Below are 23,478 nucleotides of genomic sequence, written 5' to 3' on the forward strand. Positions count from 1 at the left end.
TTTCCAGGCTGCAGTCACAGGGGCCATTTTTTGTGGGTTTCTTGGTTCCTGCCAGCTCACATAAGGGGTTTGAATCCCGCCATGGCCTGCCTTGGGTCCTCTGTCGCTCCATATGGTTCAAGCCGGCTCATCAATAAGGCAACCTACCTCGACGATGACCGAAGCAAACAGCATGGCATATAAACGCGCATAAGGGGCTTCGCCATTTGGGCATGACACGTGCCAGCGACGATGCGCTCATACCCGTTCGTTTTCCAGGCTGTAGTCACATGGGCCGTTTGGTGTGGGTTTCTTTGTTCCTGCTAGCTCACATCAGGGGTTTCAATCCCGCCATGGCCTGTCTTAGACCCTCTGCCGCTGCAGCTGGTTCGAGCCGGCTCATCAATCTAGCAATCTACCTCGACGATGACCGAAGCAAACAGCATGGCATATAAACGTTCATCAGGGGCTTCGCGACTTCGGCATGACAGCGCGAGCGGCGATGCGCTCACGTCCGTTCGTTTTCCATGCTGCAGTCACATAGGCCGTTTGCGGTAGGTTTCTTGGATCCAGCCAGCTCACATCAGTGGCTTCAATCCCGCCATGGCCTGCCATGTGCCTCTGCCGCTGCATCTAGTTAAAGACGGCTCATCAATCTGGCAACCTACCTCGACGATGACCGAAGCAAACAGCATGACACATAAACGCGCATCAGGAGCTTCGCTATTTGGGCATAACACCGCGCCAGCGACGATGCGCTCACAACCGTTCGTTTTCCAGGCTGCAGTCATATGGGCCGTTTGCCGTGGGTTCCTTGGTTCCTTGGAGTGAATGTATTTTTCTGCCCTCCCTGCCTGGACTCAAATGATGGGCTGCAGTATTGTGAAAATAGATAAGTAAAATAAACCGTTCGTTTTCCAGGCTGCAGTCTCAGTGGCCGTTTGTTGTGGGTATCTTGGTTCCTGCCAGCTCAAATCAGGGGTTTCAATCCCGCCACGGCCTGCTTTGGACCCTCTGCCGCTGCATCTGGTTCGAGCCGGCTCATCAATCTGGCAACCTGCCTCTACGATGACCGAAGGAAACAGCATGACACATAAACGCGCATCAGGGGCTTCGCCATTTGGGCTTGACACAGCGCCAGCGACGATGCGCCCACAACCGTTCGTTTTCCAGGCGGCAGTCACGGGGCCGTTTGTGGTGGGTTTCCTGGTTCCTGCCAGCTCACATCAGTGGTTTAAATCACACCATGGCTTTCTTGGATCCTCTGCCGTTGCATCTGGTTCAAGCCGGCTCACCAATCTGGCAACCTACCTCGACGATGACCGAAACAAACACCATGACACATGAACGCGCATCAGGGGCTTGGCCATTTGGGCATGACACCGCGCCAGCGACGATGCGCCCACAACCGTTCGTTTTCCAGGCTGCAGTCACAGGGGCCGTTTGTTGTGGGTTTCTTGGTTCCTGCAAGCTCACATCAGGGGTTTGAATCTCGCCATGGCCTGCCTTGGGTCCTCTGCCGCTCTATCTGGTTCAATCCGGCTCATCAATAAGGCAACCTACCTCGACGTTGACCGAAGCAAACAGCATGGCATATAAACGCGCATAAGGGGCTTCGCCATTTGGGCGTGACACAGCGCCAGCGACGATGCGCCCACAACCGTTCGTTTTCCAGGCTGCAGTCACAGGGGCCGTTTGTGGTGGGTTTCTTGGTTCCTGCCACCTCACATCAGTGGTTTCAATCCCGCCATGGCCTGCCTTGGATCCTTTGCTGATGCATCTGGTTCGAGCCGGCTCATCAATCTGGCTATCTGCCTCGACGATGACCAAAGCAAACAGCATGACACATAAACACGCATCAGGGGCTTCGCCATTTGGGCATGACACCGCGCCCACTACGATGCTCCCACAACCGTTCGTTTTCCAGGATGCAGTCACATGGGCCGTTTGCGGTGGGTTCCTTGGTTCCTGCCAGCTCACATCAGGTTTTTCAATCCAGCCATGGCCTGCGTTGGCTGCATCTGGTTCGAGCCGGCTCATCAATCTGGCAACCTGCCTCGACGATGACCGAAGCAAACAGCATGACACATAAACGCGCATCAGGGGCTTCGCCATTTGGGCATGACACCGCGCCCGCGACGATGCGCTCACAACCGTTCGTTTTCCAGGATGCAGTCACATGGGCCGTTTGCGGTTGGTTCCTTGGTTCCTGCCAGCTCACATCAGGGGTTTCAATCCCGCCATGGCCTGCCTTGGATCCTCTGCCGCTGTATCTGGTTCAAGCCGGCTCATCAATCTGGCAACCTACCTCGGCGATGACCGAAGCAAACACCATGACACATAAACGCGCATCAGGGGCTTCGCCATTTGGGCATGACACCGCGCCAGCGACGATGCGCTTAAACCCGTTCGTTTTCCAGGCTGTAGTCACATGGGCCATTTGGTGTGGGTTTCTTTGTTCCTGCTAGCTCGCATCAGGGGTTTCAATCCAGCCATGGCCTGTCTTAGACCCTCTGCCGCTGCAGCTGGTTCGAGCCGGCTCATCAATCTAGCAATCTACCTCGACGATGACCGAAGCAAACAGCATGGCATATAAACGTGCATCAGGGGCTTCGCGACTTCGGCATGACAGCGCGAGCGGCGATGCGCTCACGTCCGTTCGTTTTCCATGCTGCAGTCACATGGGCCGTTTGCGGTAGGTTTCTTGGATCCTGCCAGCTCACATCAGTGGTTTCAATCCCGCCATGGCCTGCCTTGTGTCCTCTGCCGCTGCATCTAGTTAAAGACGGCTCATCAATCTGGCAACCTAAATCGACGATGACCGAAGCAAACAGCATGACACATAAACGCGCATCAGGAGCTTCGCTATTTGGGCATGACACCGCGCCAGCGACGATGCGCTCACAACCGTTCGTTTTCCAGGCTGCAGTCATATGGGCCGTTTGCCGTGGGTTCCTTGGTTCCTTGGAGTGAATGTATTTTTCTGCCCTCCCTGCCTGGACTCAAATGATGGGCTGCAGTATTGTGAAAATAGATAAGTAAAATAAACCGTTCGTTTTCCAGGCTGCAGTCTCAGTGGCCGTTTGTTGTGGGTATCTTGGTTCCTGCCAGCTCAAATCAGGGGTTTCAATCCCGCCACGGCCTGCTTTGGACCCTCTGCCGCTGCATCTGGTTCGAGCCGGCTCATCAATCTGGCAACCTGCCTCTACGATGACCGAAGCAAACAGCATGGCATATAAACGCGCATAAGGGGCTTCGCCATTTGGGCGTGACACAGCGCCAGCGACGATGCGCCCACAACCGTTCGTTTTCCAGGCTGCAGTCACAGGGGCCGTTTGTGGTGGGTTTCTTGGTTCCTGCCACCTCACATCAGTGGTTTCAATCCCGCCATGGCCTGCCTTGGATCCTTTGCTGATGCATCTGGTTCGAGCCGGCTCATCAATCTGGCTATCTGCCTCGACGATGACCAAAGCAAACAGCATGACACATAAACGCGCATCAGGGGCTTCGCCATTTGGGCATGACACCGCGCCCACTACGATGCTCCCACAACCGTTCGTTTTCCAGGATGCAGTCACATGGGCCGTTTGCGGTGGGTTCCTTGGTTCCTGCCAGCTCACATCAGGTTTTTCAATCCAGCCATGGCCTGCGTTGGCTGCATCTGGTTCGAGCCGGCTCATCAATCTGGCAACCTGCCTCGACGATGACCGAAGCAAACAGCATGACACATAAACGCGCATCAGGGGCTTCGCCATTTGGGCATGACACCGCGCCCGCGACGATGCGCTCACAACCATTCGTTTTCCAGGATGCAGTCACATGGGCCGTTTGCGGTTGGTTCCTTGGTTCCTGCCAGCTCACATCAGGGGTTTCAATCCCGCCATGGCCTGCCTTGGATCCTCTGCCGCTGTATCTGGTTCAAGCCGGCTCATCAATCTGGCAACCTACCTCGGCGATGACCGAAGCAAACACCATGACACATAAACGCGCATCAGGGGCTTCGCCATTTGGGCATGACACCGCGCCAGCGACGATGCGCTTAAACCCGTTCGTTTTCCAGGCTGTAGTCACATGGGCCATTTGGTGTGGGTTTCTTTGCTCCTGCTAGCTCGCATCAGGGGTTTCAATCCAGCCATGGCCTGTCTTAGACCCTCTGCCGCTGCAGCTGGTTCGAGCCGGCTCATCAATCTAGCAATCTACCTCGACGATGACCGAAGCAAACAGCATGGCATATAAACGTGCATCAGGGGCTTCGCGACTTCGGCATGACAGCGCGAGCGGCGATGCGCTCACGTCCGTTCGTTTTCCATGCTGCAGTCACATGGGCCGTTTGCGGTAGGTTTCTTGGATCCTGCCAGCTCACATCAGTGGTTTCAATCCCGCCATGGCCTGCCTTGTGTCCTCTGCCGCTGCGTCTAGTTAAAGACGGCTCATCAATCTGGCAACCTAAATCGACGATGACCGAAGCAAACAGCATGACACATAAACGCGCATCAGGAGCTTCGCTATTTGGGCATGACACCGCGCCAGCGACGATGCGCTCACAACCGTTCGTTTTCCAGGCTGCAGTCATATGGGCCGTTTGTGGTGGGTTTCTTGGTTCCTGCCAGCTCACATCTGTGGTTTCAATCCCGCCATGGCCTTCTTGGATCCTCTGCCGCTGCATCTGGCTCAAGCCGGCTCACCAATCTGGCAACCTACATCGACGATGACCGAAACAAACACCATGACACATGAACGCGCATCAGGGGCTTCGCCATTTGGGCATGACACGTGCCAGCGACGATGCACTCACAACCGTTCGTTTTCCAGGCTGCAGTCATATGGGCCGTTTGCCGTGGGTTCCTTGGTTCCTGCCAGCACACATCAGGGGTTTCAAACCCTCCATGGCCTCCCTTGGATCGTCTGCCGATGCATCTGTTTCGAGCCGGCTCATCAAACTGGCAACCTGCCTCGACGATGACCGAAGCAAACAGCATGACACATAAACGCGCATCAGGGGCTTCGCCATTTGGGCATGACACCGCGCCAGCAACGATGCGCTCACACCCGTTCGTTTTCCAGGCTGCAGTCACATGGATCGTTTGCGGTGGGTTCCTTGGTTCCTGCCAGCTCACATCAGGGGTTTCAAACCCGCCATGGCCTGCCTTGGATCCTCTGCCGATGCATCTGGTTCGAGCCGGCTCATCAATCAGGCAACCTGCCTCGACGATGACCGAAGCAAACAGCATGACACATACGCGCATAAGGGGCTTCGCCATTTGGGCATGACACCGCGCCAGCGACGATGCGCTCACACCCGTTCGTTTTCCAGGCTGCAGTCACATGGGCCGTTTGCGGTGGGTTTCTTGGATCCTGCCAGCTCACATCAGGGGTTTCAATGCCCCCATGGTCTGCCTTGGGTCCTCTGCCGCTCCGTCTGGTTCAAGCCGGCTCATTAATAAGGTAACCTACTTCGACGATGACCGAAGCAAACAGCATGGCATATAAATGCGCATAAGGGGCTTCGCCATTTGGGCATGATACGTGCCAGCGACGATGCGCTCCTACCCGTTCGTTTTCCAGGCTGCAGTCACATGGGCCGTTTGGTGTGGGTTTCTTTGTTCCTGCTAGCTCGCATCAGGGGTTTCAATCCCGCCATGGCCTGTCTTAGATCCTCTGCCGCTGCAGCTGGTTCGAGCCGGCACATCAATCTGGCAATCTACCTCGACGATGACCGAAACAAGCACCATGACACATAAACGCGCATCAGGGGCTTAGCCATTTGGGCATGACACCGCGCCAGCGACGATGCGCCCACAACAGTTCGTTTTCCAGGCTGCAGTCACAGGGGCTGTTTGTGGTGGGTACTTTGGTTCCTGCCAGCTCACATCTGTGGTTTCAATCCCGCCATGGCCTGCCTTGGATGCTCTGCCGCTGCATCTGGTTCAAGCCTGCTCATTAATCTGGCAACCTACCTCGACGATGACCGAAACAAGCACCATGACACATAAACGCGCATCAGGGGCTTCGCCATTTGGGCATGACACCGCGCCAGCGACGATGCGCTCACATCCGTAAGTTTTCCAGGCTGCAGTCACAGGAGCCATTTCTGGTGGGTTTCTTGGTTCCTGCCAGCTCACATCAGTGGTTTCAATCCCGTCATGGCCTGCCTTGGATGCTCTGCCGCTGCATCTGGTTCATGCCTGCTCATTAATCTGGCAACCTACCTCGACGATGACCGAAACAAGCACCATGACACATAAACGCGCATCAGGGGCTTCGCCATTTGGGCATGACACCGCGCCAGCGACGAAGCGCTCACAACCGTAAGTTTTCCAGGATGCAGTCACATGGGCCGTTTGCGGTGGGTTCCTTGGTTCCTGCTAGCTCACATCAGGGGTTTCAATCCCGGCATGGCCTGCCTTGGGTCCTCTGCCGCTCTATCTGGTTCAAGCCGACTCATCAATCTGGGAACCTACCTCGACGATGACCGAAACAAACACCATGACACATAAACGCGCATCAGGGGCTTAGCCATTTGGGCATGAAACCGCGCCATCGACGATGCGCCCACAACCGTTCGTTTTCCAGGCTGCAGTCACAGGGGCCGTTTGTTGTGGGTTTCTTGGTTCCTGCCAGCTCACATCTGGGGTTTGAATCCCGCCATGGCCTGCCTTGGGTCCTCTGCCTCTCTATCTGGTTCAAGCCGGCTCATCAATAAGGCAATCTACCTCGACGTTGACCGAAGCAAACAGCATGGCATATAAACGCGCATAAGGGGCTTCGCCATTTGGGCATGACACGTGCCAGCGACGATGCGCTCACGTCCGTTCGTTTTCCATGCTGCAGTCACATGGGCCGTTTGCGGTAGGTTTCTTGGTTCCTGCCAGCTCACATCAGTGGTTTCACTCCTGCCATGGCCTGCCTTGGATCCTCTGCCGCTGCATCTAGTTAAAGCCGGCTGATCAATCTGGCAACCTGCCTCGACGATGACCGAAGCAAACAGCATGACACATAAACGCGCATCAGGGGCTTCGCCATTTGGGCATGACACCGCGCCAGCGACGATGCGCTCACAACCGTTCGTTTTCCAGGCTGCAGTCATATGGGATATTTGCCGTGGGTTCCTTGGTTCCTTGGAGTGAATGTATATTTCTGCCCTCCCTGCCTGGACTCAAATGAGGGTGTGCAGTATTGTGGAAATAAATAAATAAAATAAACCTTTCGTTTTCCAGGCTGAAGTCACAGTGGCCGTTTGTTGAGGGTTTCTTGGTTCCTGCCAGCTCACATCAGGGGTTTCAATCCCGCCACGGCCTGCTTTGGACCCTCTGCCGCTGCATCTGGTTCGAGCCGGCTCATCAATCTGGCAACCTGCCTCTACGATGACCGAAGGAAACAGCATGACACATAAACGCGCATCAGGGGCTTCGCCATTTGGGCGTGACACAGCGCCAGCGACGATGCGCCCACAACCGTTCGTTTTCCAGGCTGCAGTCACAGGGGCCGTTTGTGGAGGGTTTCTTGGTTCCTGCCACCTCACATCAGTGGCTTCAATCCCGCCATGGCCTGCCTTGGATCCTCTGCCGCTGCATCTGGTTGAAGCCGGCTCATTAATCTGGCAACCTACCTTGACGATCACCGAAGCAAACAGCATGACACATAAACACGCATCAGGGGCTTCGCCATTTGGGCATGAAACCGCGCCAGCGACGATGTGCTCAAAACCGTTCGTTTTCCAGGATGCAGTCACATGGGCCGTTTGCGGTGGGTTCCTTGGTTCCTGCCAGCTCACATCAGGGGTTTCAATCTCGCCATGGCCTGCCTTGGACCCTCTGCCGCTGCATCTGGTTCGAGCCGGCTCATCAGTCCGGCAACCTGCCTCGACGATGACCGAAGCAAACAGCATGACACATCAACGCGCATCAGGGGCTTCCCCATTTGGGAATGACACCGCGCCAGCGACGATGCGCTCACAACCGTTCGTTTTCCAGGCTGCAGTCACATTGACCGTTTGCGGTAGGTTTCTTGGTTCCTGCCAGCTCACATCAGTGGTTTCACTCCTGCCATGGCCTGCCTTGGATCCTCTGCCGCTGCATCTAGTTAAAGCCGGCTCATCAATCTGGCAACCTGCCTCGACGATGACCGAAGCAAACAGCATGACACATAAACGCGCATCAGGGGCTTCGCCATTTGGGCATGACACCGCGCCAGCGACGATGCGCTCACAACCGTTCGTTTTCCAGGCTGCAGTCATATGGGACATTTGCCGTGGCTTCCTTGGTTCCTTGGAGTGAATGTATTTTTCTGCCCTCCCTGCCTGGACTCAAATGAGGGTCTGCAGTATTGTGGAAATAAATAAGTAAAATAAACCGTTCGTTTTCCAGGCTGCAGTCACAGTGGCCGTTTGTTGAGGGTTTCTTGGTTCCTGCCAGCTCACATCAGGGGTTTCAATCCCGCCACGGCCTGCTTTGGACCCTCTGCCGCTGCATCTGGTTCGAGCCGGCTCATCAATCTGGCAACCTGCCTCTACGATGACCGAAGGAAACAGCATGACACATAAACGCGGATCAGGGGCTTCGCTATTTGGGCGTGACACAGCGCCAGCGACGATGCGCCCACAACCGTTCGTTTTCCAGGCTGCAGTCACAGGGGCCGTTTTTTGTGGGTTTCTTGGTTCCTGCCACCTCACATCAGTGGCTTCAATCCCGCCATGGCCTGCCTTGGATCCTCTGCCGCTGCATCTGGTTGAAGCCGGCTCATTAATCTGGCAACCTACCTCGACGATGACCGAAACAAACACCAAGACACATAAACGCGCATCAAGGGCTTCGCCATTTGGGCATGACACCGCGCCCGCGACGATGCACCCACAACCGTTCGTTTTCCAGGCTGCAGTCACAGTGGCCGTTTGTTGTGGGTGTCTTGGTTCCTGCCAGCTCACAGCAGGGGTTTCAAACCCGCCATGGCCTGCCTTGGATCCTCTGCCGCTGCATCTGGTTCGAGCCGGCTCATCAGTCCGGCAACCTGCCTCGACGATGACCGAAGCAAACAGCATGACACATCAACGCGCATCAGGGGCTTCCCCATTTGGGAATGACACCGCGCCAGCGACGATGCGCTCACAACCGTTCGTTTTCCAGGCTGCAGTCACATTGACCGTTTGCGGTGGGTTCCTTGATTCCTGCCAGCTCACATCAGTGGTTTCAAACCCGCCATGGCCTGCCTTGGATCTTTTGCCGATGCATCTGGTTCGAGCCGGCTCATCAATCTGGCTGTCTGCCTCGACGATGACCGAAGCAAACAGCATGACACATAAACGCGCATCAGGGGCTTCGCCATTTGGGCATGAAACCGCGCCAGCGACGATGCGCTCACAACCGTTCGTTTTCCAGGCTGCAGTCACATGGGCCGTTTGCGGTGGGTTCCTTGGTTCCTGCCAGCACACATCAGGGGTTTCAAACCCGCCATGGCCTGCCTTGGATCCTCTGCCGATGCATCTGTTTCGAGCCGGCTCATCAATCTGGCAACCTAACTCGACGATGACCGAAGCAAACACCATGACACATAAACGCGCATCAGGGGCTTCGCCATTTTGTCATGACACCGCGCCAGCAACGATGCGCTCACACCCGTTCGTTTTCCAGGCTGCAGTCACATGGACCGTTTGCGGTGGGTTCCTTGGTTCCTGCCAGCTCACATCAGGGGTTTCAAACCCGCCATGGCCTGCCTTGGATCCTCTGCCGATGCATCTGGTTCGAGCCGGCTCATCAATAAGGCAACCTGCCTCGACGATGACGGAAGCAAACACCATGACACATAAACGCGCATCAGGGGCTTCGCCATTTTGGCATGACACCGCGCCAGCAACGATGCGCTCACACCCGTTCGTTTTCTAGGCTGCAGTCACATGGACCGTTTGCGGTGGGTTCCTTGGTTACTGCCAGCTCACATCAGACGTTTCAAACCCGCCATGGCCTGCCTTGGATCCTCTGCCGATGCATCTGGTTCAAGCCGGCTCATCAATAAGGCAACCTGCCTCGACTATGACCGAAGAAAACAACATGACACATAAACGCGCATAAGGGGCTTCGCCATTTGGGCATGACACCGCGCCAGCGACGATGCGCTCACAACCGTTGGTTCTCCAGGCTGCAGTCACATAGGCCGTTTGCGGTGGGTTTCTTGGTTCCTGCCAGCTCACATCAGGGGTTTCAATCCCGGCATGGCCTGCCTTGGGTCCTCTGCCGCTATATCTGGTTCAAGCCGACTCATCAATCTGGCAACCTACCTCGGCGATGACCGAAACAAACACCATGAAAAATGAACGCGCATCAAGGGCTTCGCCATTTGGGCATGACACCGCGCCAGAGACGATGCGCCCACAACCGTTCGTTTTCCAGGCTACAGTCACAGGGGCCATTTGTTGTGGGTTTCTTGGTTCCTGCCAGCTCACATCAAGGGTTTGAATCCCGCCATCGCCTGCCTTGGGTCCTCTGCCGCTCCATCTGGTTCAAGCCGGCTCATCAACAAGGTAACCTACCTCGACGATGACCGAAGCAAACAGCATGGCATATAAACGCGCATAAGGGGCTTCGCCATTTGGGCATGACACGTGCCAGCGACGATGCGCTTAAACCCGTTCGTTTTCCAGGCTGTAGTCACATGGGCCATTTGGTGTGGGTTTCTTTGTTCCTGCTAGCTCGCATCAGGGGTTTCAATCCAGCCATGGCCTGTCTTAGACCCTCTGCCGCTACAGCTGGTTCGAGCCGGCTCATCAATCTAGCAATCTACCTCGACGATGACCGAAGCAAACAGCATGGCATATAAACGTGCATCAGGGGCTTCGCGACTTCGGCATGACAGCGCGAGCGGCGATGCGCTCACGTCCGTTCGTTTTCCATGCTGCAGTCACATGGGCCGTTTGCGGTAGGTTTCTTGGATCCTGCCAGCTCACATCAGTGGTTTCAATCCCGCCATGGCCTGCCTTGTGTCCTCTGCCGCTGCATCTAGTTAAAGACGGCTCATCAATCTGGCAACCTACCTCGACGATGACCGAAGCAAACAGCATGACACATAAACGCGCATCAGGAGCTTCGCTATTTGGGCATGACACCGCGCCAGCGACGATGCGCTCACAACCGTTCGTTTTCCAGGCTGCCGTCATATGGGCCGTTTGCCGTGGGTTCCTTGCTTCCTTGGAGTGAATGTATTTTTCTGCCCTCCCTGCCTGGACTCAAATGAGGGGCTGCAGTATTGTGAAAATAAATAAGTAAACTATACCGTTCGTTTTCCAGGCTGCAGTCACAGTGGCCGTTTGTTGCGGGTATCTTGGTTCCTGCCAGCTCAAATCAGGGGTTTCAATCCCGCCACGGCCTGCTTTGGACCCTCTGCCGCTGCATCTGGTTCGAGCCGGCTCATCAATCTGGCAACCTGCCTCTACGATGACCGAAGGAAACAGGATGACACATAAACGCGCATCAGGGGCTTCGCCATTTTTGCGTGAGACAGCGCCAGCGACGATGCGCCCACAACCGTTCGTTTTCCAGGCTGCAGTCACGGGGCCGTTTGTGGTGGGTTTCTTGGTTCCTGCCAGCTCACATCAGTGGTTTCAATCCCGCCATGGCCTGCCATGGATCATCTGCCGCTGCATATGGTTAAAGCCGGCTCATTAATCTAGCAACCTACCTCGACGATGACCGAAACAAACACCATGACACATAAACGCGCATCAGGGTCTTCGCCATTTGGGCATGACACCGATCCAGCGTCGATGCGCCCACAACCGTTCGTTTTCCAGGCTGCAGTCACAGTGGCCGTTTGTTGTGGGTTTCTTGGTTCCTGCCAGCTCACATCAGGGGTTTCAATCCCGCCATGGCCTGCCTTGGATCCTCTGCCGCTGCATCTGGTTCAAGCCGGCTCATAAATCTGGCAACCTAACTCGACGATGACCGAAGCAAACACCATGACACATAAACGCGCATCAGGGGCTTCGCCATTTTGGCATGACACCGCGCCAGCAACGATGCACTAACACCCGTTCATTTTCCTGGCTGCAGTCACATGGACCGTTTGCAGTGGGTTCCTTGGTCCCTGCCAGCTCACATCAGGGGTTTCAATCCCGCCATGGCCTGCCTTGGATCCTCTGCTGATGCATCTGGTTCGAGCCGGCTCATCAATCTGGCAACCTGCCTCGACGATGACCGAAGCAAACAGCATGACACATAAACGCGCATCAGGGGCTTCGCCATTTGGGCATGACACCGCGCCAGCGACGATGCGCTCACAACCGTTCGTTTTCCAGGCTGCAGTCATATGGGACATTTGCCGTGGCTTCCTTGGTTCCTTGGAGTGAATGTATTTTTCTGCCCTCCCTGCCTGGACTCAAATGAGGGTCTGCAGTATTGTGGAAATAAATAAATAAAATAAACCGTTCGTTTTCCAGGCTGCAGTCACAGTGGCCGTTTGTTGAGGGTTTCTTGGTTCCTGCCAGCTCACATCAGGGGTTTCAATCCCGCCACGGCCTGCTTTGGACCCTCTGCCGCTGCATCTGGTTAGAGCCGGCTCATCAATCTGGCAACCTGCCTCTACGATGACCGAAGGAAACAGCATGACACATAAACGCGCATCAGGGGCTTCGCCATTTGGGCGTGACACAGCGCCAGCGACGATGCGCCCACAACCGTTCGTTTTCCAGGCTGCAGTCATAGGAACGTTTGTAGTGGGTTTCTTGGTTCCTGCCACCTCACATCAGTGGCTTCAATCCCGCCATGGCCTGCCTTGGATCCTCTGCCGCTGCATCTGGTTGAAGCCGGCTCATTAATCTGGCAACCTACCTCGACGATGACCGAAACAAACACCAAGACACATAAACGCGCATCAAGGGCTTCGCCATTTGGGCATGACACCGCGCCCGCGACGATGCACCCACAACCGTTCGTTTTCCAGGCTGCAGTCACAGTGGCCGTTTGTTGTGGGTCTCTTGGTTCCTGCCAGCTCACATCAGGGGTTTCAAACCCGCCATGGCCTGCCTTGGATCCTCTGCCGCTGCATCTGGTTCGAGCCGGCTCATCAGTCCGGCAACCTGCCTCGACGATGACCGAAGCAAACAGCATGACACATCAACGCGCATCAGGGGCTTCCCCATTTGGGAATGACACCGCGCCAGCGACGATGCGCTCACAACCGTTCGTTTTCCAGGCTGCAGTCACATGGACCGTTTGCGGTGGGTTCCTTGGTTCCTGCCAGCTCACATCAGTGGTTTCAAACCCGCCATGGCCTGCCTTGGATCCTTTGCCGATGCATCTGGTTCGAGCCGGCTCATCAATCTGGCTATCTGCCTCGACGATGACCGAAGCAAACAGCATGACACATAAACGCGCATCAGGGGCTTCGCCATTTGGGCATGAAACCGCGCCAGCGACGATGCGCTCACAACCGTTCGTTTTCCAGGCTGCAGTCACATGGGCCGTTTGCGGTGGGTTCCTTGGTTCCTGCCAGCACACATCAGGGGTTTCAAACCCGCCATGGCCTGCCTTGGATCCTCTGCCGATGCATCTGGTTCAAGCCGGCTCATCAATAAGGCAACCTGCCTCGACTATGACCGAAGAAAACAACATGACACATAAACGCGCATAAGGGGCTTCGCCATTTGGGCATGACACCGCGCCAGCGACGATGCGCTCACAACCGTTGGTTCTCCAGGCTGCAGTCACATGGGCCGTTTGCGGTGGGTTTCTTGGTTCCTGCCAGCTCACATCAGGGGTTTCAATCCCGGCATGGCCTGCCTTGGGTCCTCTGCCGCTCTATCTGGTTCAAGCCGACTCATCAATCTGGCAACCTACCTCGGCGATGACCGAAACAAACACCATGACAAATGAACGCGCATCAAGGGCTTCGCCATTTGGGCATGACACCGCGCCAGAGACGATGCGCCCACAACCGTTCGTTTTCCAGGCTACAGTCACAGGGGCCATTTGTTGTGGGTTTCTTGGTTCCTGCCAGCTCACATCAAGGGTTTGAATCCCGCCATCGCCTGCCTTGGGTCCTCTGCCGCTCCATCTGGTTCAAGCCGGCTCATCAACAAGGTAACCTACCTCGACGATGACCGAAGCAAACAGCATGGCATATAAACGCGCATAAGGGGCTTCGCCATTTGGGCATGACACGTGCCAGCGACGATGCGCTTAAACCCGTTCGTTTTCCAGGCTGTAGTCACATGGGCCATTTGGTGTGGGTTTCTTTGTTCCTGCTAGCTCGCATAGGGGGTTTCAATCCAGCCATGGCCTGTCTTAGACCCTCTGCCGCTGCAGCTGGTTCGAGCCGGCTCATCAATCTAGCAATCTACCTCGACGATGACCGAAGCAAACAGCATGGCATATAAACGTGCATCAGGGGCTTCGCGACTTCGGCATGACAGCGCGAGCGGCGATGCGCTCACGTCCGTTCGTTTTCCATGCTGCAGTCACATGGGCCGTTTGCGGTAGGTTTCTTGGATCCTGCCAGCTCACATCAGTGGTTTCAATCCCGCCATGGCCTGCCTTGTGTCCTCTGCCGCTGCATCTAGTTAAAGACGGCTCATCAATCTGGCAACCTACCTCGACGATGACCGAAGCAAACAGCATGACACATAAACGCGCATCAGGAGCTTCGCTATTTGGGCATGACACCGCGCCAGCGACGATGCGCTCACAACCGTTCGTTTTCCAGGCTGCCGTCATATGGGCCGTTTGCCGTGGGTTCCTTGCTTCCTTGGAGTGAATGTATTTTTCTGCCCTCCCTGCCTGGACTCAATTGAGGGGCTGCAGTATTGTGAAAATAAATAAGTAAACTAAACCGTTCGTTTTCCAGGCTGCAGTCACAGTGGCCGTTTGTTGCGGGTATCTTGGTTCCTGCCAGGTCAAAACAGGGGTTTCAATCCCGCCACGGCCTGCTTTGGACCCTCTGCCGCTGCATCTGGTTCGAGCCGGCTCATCAATCTGGCAACCTGCCTCTACGATGACCGAAGGAAACAGCATGACACATAAACGCGCATCAGGGGCTTCGCCATTTTTGCGTGACACAGCGCCAGCGACGATGCGCCCACAACCGTTCGTTTTCCAGGCTGCAGTCACGGGGCCGTTTGTGGTGGGTTTCTTAGTTCCTGCCAGCTCACATCAGTGGTTTCAATCCCGCCATGGCCTGCCATGGATCATCTGCCGCTGCATATGGTTAAAGCCGGCTCATTAATCTAGCAACCTACCTCGACGATGACCGAAACAAACACCATGACACATAAACGCGCATCAGGGTCTTCGCCATTTGGGCATGACACCGATCCAGCGTCGATGCGCCCACAACCGTTCGTTTTCCAGGCTGCAGTCACAGTGGCCGTTTGTTGTGGGTTTCTTGGTTCCCGCCAGCTCACATCAGGTGTTTCAATCCCGCCATGGCCTGCCTTGGATCCTCTGCCGCTGCATCTGGTTCAAGCCGGCTCATCAATCTGGCAACCTAACTCGACGATGACCGAAGCAAACACCATGACACATAAACGCGCATCAGGGGCTTCGCCATTTTGGCATGACACCGCGCCAGCAACGATGCACTCACACCCGTTCATTTTCCTGGCTGCAGTCACATGGACCGTTTGCAGTGGGTTCCTTGGTCTCTGCCAGCTCACATCAGGGTTTCAAACCCGCCATGGCCTGCCTTGGATCCTCTGCTGATGCATCTGGTTCGAGCCGGCTCATCAATCTGGCAACCTGCCTCGACGATGACCGAAGCAAAGAGCATGACACATAAACGCGCATAAGGGGCTTCGCCATTTGGGCGTGACACCGCGCCAGCGACGATACGCTCACAACCGTTCGTTTTCCAGGCTGCAGTCACATGGGCCGTTTGCGGTGGGTTTCTTGGTTCCTGCCAGCTCACATCAGGGGTTTCAATCCCGCCATGGCCTGCCTTGGGTCCTCTGCCGTTCTATCTGGTTCAAGCCGACTCATCAATCTGGCAACCTACCTCGACGATGACCGAAACAAACACCATGACACATACACGCGCATCAGGGGCTTAGCCATTTGGGCATGACACCGCGCCAGCGACGATGCGCCCACAACCGTTCGTTTTCCAGGCTGCAGTCACTGGGGCTGTGGTGGGTTTCTTGGTTCCTGCCAGCTCACATCTGTGGTTTCAATCCCGCCATGGCCTGTCTTGGGTCCTCTGCCGCTCCATCTGGTTTAAGCCGGCTCATCAATAAGGCAACCTACTTCGACGATGACCGAAGCAAACAGCATAACATATAAATGCGCATAAGGGGCTCCGCCATTTGGTCATGACACGTGCCAGCGACGATGCGCTCCCACCCGTTCGTTTTCAAGGCTGCAGTCACATGGGCCGTTTGGTGTGGGTTTCTTTGTTCCTGCTAGGTCGCATTAGGGGTTTCAATCCCGCCATGGCCTTCTTGGATCCTCTGCCGCTGCATCTGGTTCAAGCCGGCTCATCAATCTGGCAACTTACTTCGACGATGACCGAAACAAACACCATGACACATGAACGCGCATCAGGGGCTTCGCCATTTGGCATGACACCGCGCCAGCGACGATGCGCCCACAACCGTTCGTTTTCCAGCCTGCAGTCACAGGGGCCGTTTGTTGTGGGTTTCTTGATTCCTGCCAGCTCACATCAGGGGTTTGAATCCCGCCATGGCCTGCCTTGGGTCCTCTGCCGCTCCATTTGGTTCAAGCCGGCTCATCAATAAGGCAACCTACCTCGACGATGACCGAAGCAAACAGCATGGCATATAAACGCGCATAAGGGGCTTCGCCATTTGCGCATGACACGTGCCAGCGACGATGCGCTCACACCCGTTCGTTTTCCAGGCTGCAGTCACATGGGCCATTTGGCGTGGGTTTGTTTGTTCCTGCTAGCTCGCATCAGGGGTTTCTATCCCGCCATGGCTGTCTTAGATCCTCTGCCGCTGCAGCTGGTTCGAGCCGGCTCATCAATCTGGCAATGTACCTCGACGATGACCGAAGCAAACAGCATGGCATATAAACGCGCATCAGGGGCTTCGCGACTTCAGCATGAGAGCGCGCCAGCGACGATGCGCTCACGTCCGTTTTCCATGCTGCAGTACCATGGGCCGTTTGCGGTAGGTTTCTTGGATCCTGCCAGCTCACATCAGTGGTTTCAATCCCGCCATGGCTTGCCTTGGATCCTCTGCCGCTGCATCTAGTTAAAGCAAGCTCATCGATCTGGCAACCTACCTCGACGATCACCGAAGCAAACATCATGGCATATAAACGCGCATAAGAGACTTCGCCATTGGGGCATGACACGTGCCAGCGACTATGCGCTCACACCTGTTCGTTTTCCAGGCTGCAGTCACATGGGCCGTTTGGTGTGGGTTTCTTTGTTCTTGCCAGCTCGCATCAGGGGTTTCAAACCCGCCATGGCCTGCCTTGGATCCTTTGCCGATGCATCTGGTTCGAGCCGGCTCATCAATCTGGCTATCTGCCTCGACGATGACCGAAGCAAACAGCATGACACATAAACGCGCATCAGGGGCTTCGCCATTTGGGCATGAAACCGCGCCAGCGACGATGCGCTCACAACCGTTCGTTTTCCAGGCTGCAGTCACATGGGCCGTTTGCGGTGGGTTCCTTGGTTCCTGCCAGCACACATCAGGGGTTTCAAACCCGCCATGGCCTGCCTTGGATCCTCTGCCGATGCATCTGTTTCGAGCCGGCTCATCAATCTGGTAACCTAACTCGACGATGACCGAAGCAAACACCATGACACATAAACGCGCATCAGGGGCTTCGCCATTTTGGCATGACACCGCGCCAGCAACGATGCGCTCACACCCGTTCGTTTTCCAGGCTGCAGTCACATGGACCGTTTGCGGTGGGTTCCTTGGTTCCTGCCAGCTCACATCAGGGGTTTCAAACCCGCCATGGCCTGCCTTGGATCCTCTGCCGATGCATCTGGTTCGAGCCGGCTCATCAATAAGGCAACCTGCCTCGACGATGACCGAAGCAAACACCATGACACATAAACGCGCATCAGGGGCTTCGCCATTTTGGCATGACACCGCGCCAGCAACGATGCGCTCACACCCGTTCGTTTTCTAGGCTGCAGTCACATGGACCGTTTGCGGTGGTTTCCTTGGTTACTGCCAGCTCACATCAGGGGTTTCAAACCCGCCATGGCCTGCCTTGGATCCTCTGCCGATGCATCTGGTTCAAGCCGGCTCATCAATAAGGCAACCTGCCTCGACTATGACCGAAGAAAACAACATGACACATAAACGCGCATAAGGGGCTTCGCCATTTGGGCATGACACCGCGCCAGCGACGATGCGCTCACAACCGTTGGTTCTCCAGGCTGCAGTCACATGGGCCGTTTGCGGTGGGTTTCTTGGTTCCTGCCAGCTCACATCAGGGGTTTCAATCCCGGCATGGCCTGCCTTGGGTCCTCTGCCGCTCTATCTGGTTCAAGCCGACTCATCAATCTGACAACCTACCTCGGCGATTACAGAAACAAACACCATGACAAATGAACGCGCATCAAGGGCTTCGCCATTTGGGCATGACACCGCGCCAGAGACGATGCGCCCACAACCGTTCGTTTTCCAGGCTACAGTCACAGGGGCCATTTGTTGTGGGTTTCTTGGTTCCTGCCAGCTCACATCAAGGGTTTGAATCCCGCCATCGCCTGCCTTGGGTCCTCTGCCGCTCACTCTGGTTCAAGCCGGCTCATCACCAAGGCAACCTACCTCGACGATGACCGAAGCAAACAGCATGGCATATAAACGCGCATAAGGGGCTTCACCATTTGGGCATGACACGTGCCAGCGACGATGCGCTTAAACCCGTTCGTTTTCCAGGCTGTAGTCACAGGGGCCATTTGGTGTGGGTTTCTTTGTTCCTGCTAGCTCGCATCAGGGGTTTCAATCCAGCCATGGCCTGTCTTAGACCCTCTGCCGCTGCAGCTGGTTCGAGCCGGCTCATCAATCTAGCAATCTACCTCGACGATGACCGAAGCAAACAGCATGGCATATAAACGTGCATCAGGGGCTTCGCGACTTCGGCATGACAGCGCGAGCGGCGATGCGCTCACGTCCGTTCGTTTTCCATGCTGCAGTCACATGGGCCGTTTGCGGTAGGTTTCTTGGATCCTGCCAGCTCACATCAGTGGTTTCAATCCCGCCATGGCCTGCCTTGTGTCCTCTGCCGCTGCATCTAGTTAAAGACGGCTCATCAATCTGGCAACCTACCTCGACGATGACCGAAGCAAACAGCATGGCACATAAACGCGCATCAGGAGCTTCGCTATTTGGGCATGACACCGCGCCAGCGACGATGCGCTCACAACCGTTCGTTTTCCAGGCTGCCGTCATATGGGCCGTTTGCCGTGGGTTCCTTGCTTCCTTGGAGTGAATGTATTTTTCTGCCCTCCCTGCCTGGACTCAAATGAGGGGCTGCAGTATTGTGAAAATAAATAAGTAAACTAAACCGTTCGTTTTCCAGGCTGCAGTCACAGTGGCCGTTGGTTGCGGGTATCTTGGTTCCTGCCAGCTCAAATCAGGGGTTTCAATCCCGCCACGGCCTGCTTTGGACCCTCTGCCGCTGCATCTGGTTCGAGCCGGCTCATCAATCTGGCAACCTGCCTCTACGATGACCGAAGGAAACAGCATGACACAAACGCGCATCAGGGGCTTCGCCATTTTTGCGTGACACAGCGCCAGCGACGATGCGCCCATAACCGTTCGTTTTCCAGGCTGCAGTCACGGGGCCGTTTGTGGTGGGTTTCTTGGTTCCTGCCAGTTCACATCAGTGGTTTCAATCCCGCCATGGCCTGCCATGGATCATCTGCCGCTGCATATGGTTAAAGCCGGCTCATTAATCTAGCAACCTACCTCGACGATGACCGAAACAAACACCATGACACATAAACGCGCATCAGGGTCTTCGCCATTTGGGCATGACACCGATCCAGCGTCGATGCGCCCACAACCGTTCGTTTTCCAGGCTGCAGTCACAGTGGCCGTTTGTTGTGGGTTTCTTGGTTCCTGCCAGCTCACATCAGGGGTTTCAATCCCGCCATGGCCTGCCTTGGATCCTCTGCCGCTGCATCTGGTTCAAGCCGGCTCATCAATCTGGCAACCTAACTCGACGATGACCGAAGCAAACACCATGACACATAAACGCGCATCAGGGGCTTCGCCATTTTGGCATGACACCGCGCCAGCAACGATGCACTCACACCCGTTCATTTTCCTGGCTGCAGTCACATGGACCGTTTGCAGTGGGTTCCTTGGTCCCTGCCAGCTCACATCAGGGGTTTCAAACCCGCCATGGCCTGCCTTGGATCCTCTGCTGATGCATCTGGTTCGAGCCGGCTCATCAATCTGGCAACCTGCCTCGACGATGACCGAAGCAAACAGCATGACACTGACACATAAACGCGCATAAGGGGCTTCGCCATTTGGGCATGACACCGCGCCAGCGACGATGCGCTCACAACCGTTCGTTTTCCAGGCTGCAGTCACATGGGCCGTTTGCGGTGGGTTTCTTGGTTCCTGCCAGCTCACATCAGGGGTTTCAATCCCGCCATGGCCTGCCTTGGGTCCTCTGCCGTTCTATCTGGTTCAAGCCGACTCATCGATCTGGCAACCTACCTCGACGATGACCGAAACAAACACCATGACACATGAACGCGCATCAGGGGCTTCGCCATTTGGCATGACACCGCGCCAGCGACGATGCGCCCACAACCGTTCGTTTTCCAGGCTGCAGTCACAGGGGCCGTTTGTTGTGGGTTTCTTGATTCCTGCCAGCTCACATCAGGGGTTTGAATCCCGCCATGGCCTGCCTTGGGTCCTCTGCCGCTCCATTTGGTTCAAGCCGGCTCATCAATAAGGCAACCTACCTCGACGATGACCGAAGCAAACAGCATGGCATATAAACGCGCATAAGGGGCTTCGCCATTTGCGCATGACACGTGCCAGCGACGATGCGCTCACACCCGTTCGTTTTCCAGGCTGCAGTCACATGGGCCATTTGGCGTGGGTTTGTTTGTTCCTGCTAGCTCGCATCAGGGGTTTCAATCCCGCCATGGCTGTCTTAGATCGTCTGCCGATGCATCTGTTTCGAGCCGGCTCATCAATCTGGCAACCTGCCTCGACGATGACCGAAGCAAACAGCATGACACATTAACGCGCATCAGGGGCTTCGCCATTTGGGCATGACACCGCGCCAGCGACGATGCGCTCACAACCGTTCGTTTTCCCGGCTGCTGTCACATGGGCCGTTTGGAGTGGGTTTCTTTGTTCCTGCCAGCTCGCATCAGGGGTTTCAAACCCGCCATGGCCTGCCTTGGACCCTCTGCCGCTGCATCTGGTTCAAGCCGGCTCATCAATCTGGCAACCTGCCTCGACGATGACCGAAGCAAACAGCATGGCATATAAACGCGCATAAGGGGCTTCGCTATTTGCGCATGACACGTGCCAGCGACGATGCGCTCACACCCGTTCGTTTTCCAGGCTGCAGTCACATGGGCCGTTTGGTGTGGGTTTGTTTGTTCCTGCTAGCTCGCATCAGGGGTTTCAATCCCGCCATGGCCTGTCTTAGATCCTCTGCCGCTGCAGCTGGTTCGAGCCGGCTCATCAATCTGGCAATCTACCTCGACGATGACCGAAGCAAACAGCATGGCATATAAACGCGCATCAGGGGCTTCGCTATTTGCGCTTTACACGTGCCAGCGACGATGAGCTCACGTCCGTTCGTTTTCCATGCTGCAGTACCATAGGCCGTTTGCGGTAGGTTTCTTGGATCCTGCCAGCTCACATCAGTGGTTTCAATCCCACCATGGCCTGCCTTGGGTCCTCTGCCGCTCCATCTGGTTTCAGCCGGCTCATCAATAAGGCAACCTACTTCGACGATGACCGAAGCAAACAGCATGGCATATAAATGCGCATAAGGGGCTTCGCCATTTGGGCATGACACGTGCCAGCGACGATGCGCTCCGACCCGTTCGTTTTCCAGGCTGCAGTCACATGGGCCGTTTGGTGTGGGTTTCTTTGTTCCTGCTAGCTCGCATCAGGGGTTTCAATCCCGCCATGGCCTTCTTGGATCCTCTGCCGCTGCATCTGGTTCAAGCCGGCTCATCAATCTGGCAACCTACTTCGACGATGACCGAAACAAACACCATGACACATGAACGCGCATCAGGGGCTTCGCCATTTTTCATGACACCGCGCCAGCGACGATGCGCCCACAACCGTTCGTTTTCCAGGCTGCAGTCACAGGGGCCGTTTGTTGTGGGTTTCTTGATTCCTGCCAGCTCACATCAGGGGTTTGAATCCCGCCATGGCCTGCCTTGGGTCCTCTGCCGCTCCATTTGGTTCAAGCCGGCTCATCAATAAGGCAACCTACCTCGACGATGACCGAAGCAAACAGCATGGCATATAAACGCGCATAAGGGGCTTCGCCATTTGCGCATGACACGTGCCAGCGACGATGCGCTCACACCCGTTCGTTTTCCAGGCTGCAGCCACATGGGCCATTTGGCGTGGGTTTGTTTGTTCCTGCTAGCTCGCATCAGGGGTTTCAATCCCGCCATGGCTGTCTTAGATCGTCTGCCGATGCATCTGTTTCGAGCCGGCTCATCAATCTGGCAACCTGCCTCGACGATGACCGAAGCAAACAGCATGACACATTAACGCGCATCAGGGGCTTCGCCATTTGGGCATGACACCGCGCCAGCGACGATGCGCTCACAACCGTTCGTTTTCCCGGCTGCTGTCACATGGGCCGTTTGGAGTGGGTTTCTTTGTTCCTGCCAGCTCGCATCAGGGGTTTCAAACCCGCCATGGCCTGCCTTGGACCCTCTGCCGCTGCATCTGGTTCAAGCCGGCTCATCAATCTGGCAACCTGCCTCGACGATGACCGAAGCAAACAGCATGGCATATAAACGCGCATAAGGGGCTTCGGTATTTGCGCATGACACGTGCCAGCGACGATGCGCTCACACCCGTTCGTTTTCCAGGCTGCAGTCACATGGGCCGTTTGGTGTGGGTTTGTTTGTTCCTGCTAGCTCGCATCAAGGGTTTCAAACCCGCCATGGCCTGCCTTGGATTCTCTGCCGCTGCATCTGGTTCAAGCCGGCTCATCAATCTGGCAACTTGCCTCGACGATGACCGAAGCAAACAGCATGACACATAAACGCGCATGAGGGGCTTCGCCATTTGGGCATGACACCGCGCCAGCGACGATGCGCTCACAACCGTTCGTTTTCCAGGCTGCAGTCATATGGGCCGTTTGCCGTGGGTTCCTTGGTTCCTTGGAGTGAATGTATTTTTCTGCCCTCCTTGCCTGGACTCAAACGAGGGGCTGCAGTATTGTGGAAATAAATAAGTAAAATAAACCGTTCGTTTTCCAGGCTGCAGTCACAGTGGCCGTTTGTTGTGGGTATCTTGGCTCCTGCCAGCTCACATCACGGGTTTCAATCGGCCACGGCCTGCTTTGGACCCTCTGCCGC

This window comes from Amblyomma americanum, chromosome 5 (genome assembly GCF_052857255.1).
Source record: "Amblyomma americanum isolate KBUSLIRL-KWMA chromosome 5, ASM5285725v1, whole genome shotgun sequence".
In the NCBI taxonomy this organism is placed as follows: Eukaryota; Metazoa; Arthropoda; class Arachnida; order Ixodida; family Ixodidae; genus Amblyomma; species Amblyomma americanum.